Below are 1,326 nucleotides of genomic sequence, written 5' to 3'. Positions count from 1 at the left end.
CACTGTTGAGTTTTCCAAATTTGCTGACATATTGAGTGCAGCACTTTCACAGCATTATCTTCCAGGATTTGAAATAGCTCAACTGAAATTCCATCACCTCCACTAGCTTTGTTCGTAGTGATGCTTCCTAAGGCCCACTTGACTTCTCATTCTAGAATGTCTGGCTCTAGGTGAGTGATCACACCATCATGATTATCTGGGTCATGAAGATCTTTTTTGTATACTTCTTCTGTGTATTCTTGCCACTTCTTAATATCTTCTGCTTCTGTTAGGTCCATACCATTTCTGTCCTTTATTGTGCCCATCTTTGCATGAGATGTCCCCTTGGTATCTGTAATTTTCTTGAAGAGATCTCTAGTCTTTACCATTCTATTATTTTTCAATATAAATATCCGATATCAGGTCAATGGATCAAAGAACCCTTTCTAGGCCTCTGAATATATAATACTATATTACCCTCCCTAAAGGTTGTGCTGCCATCTCTTGTATGTGCAGGCTGGTTTTAATTACATCCTTCCTCTGAATCTACAACGACTTTTTATGTCAACATAACAGGATTATGATATCTGATGATGGTGTTTGATCTATGATCTATGATTTGATCCCAAACCTTCTTTTCAATATCATTTCTGTCTCACAGGCAGTGTGTATAGTGGTTAAGGCCATTGCTCCAGAGAAGAATGTTTAGGATTGAATCCTGGAACTACCAGTTCATATAGAAGGGTTGAGCACTCCTGCCAAGGTGGCTGAGGCTCTCCAGGCTTTGGTTTTCTTATCTCTGGGGGAGAGTGGCCCTATGAAAAATTTGGGGCGGGGGCTCACTTTTGGTTTTCAAATCTTTCTATGATGATTATCCATTGTGTGTTATTTTAAAACATCTTATGACATATGATGGAGAAGGCAATGGCACCCCACTCCAGTACTCTTGCCTGGATAATCCTATGGATGGAGGAGCCTGGTAGGCTGCAGGCCATGGGGTCGCTAAATGTCGGACACGATTGAGTGATCTCACTTTGACTTTTCACTTTCATGCATTGGAGAAGGAAATGGCAACCCACTCCAGTATTCTTGCCTGGAGAATCCCAGGGATGGGGGAGCCTGGTGGGCTGCCGTCTATGGGGTCGCACAGAGTCGGACATGACTGAAGCGACTTAGCAGCAGCAGCATGACATATGAATGGCTTGACATGATCAGTCTCTTTGGAAGGTCAATGATAGCCATTAAGACATTGAATCTGAGAAGGCAGGGTTGGGAGGTTGGCAGAGTGGCCTGGATGGAGGTGCTCAAAGGAGGGACAGCAAGATGGGAAGGGCTGAGATTCTGGCG

The sequence above is a fragment of the Bos mutus genome, chromosome X (assembly GCF_027580195.1).
Source record: "Bos mutus isolate GX-2022 chromosome X, NWIPB_WYAK_1.1, whole genome shotgun sequence".
NCBI lineage: Eukaryota > Metazoa > Chordata > Mammalia > Artiodactyla > Bovidae > Bos > Bos mutus.
The sequence above is the reverse complement of the archived record's forward strand: the minus strand, read 5'-3'. Positions refer to the sequence as shown.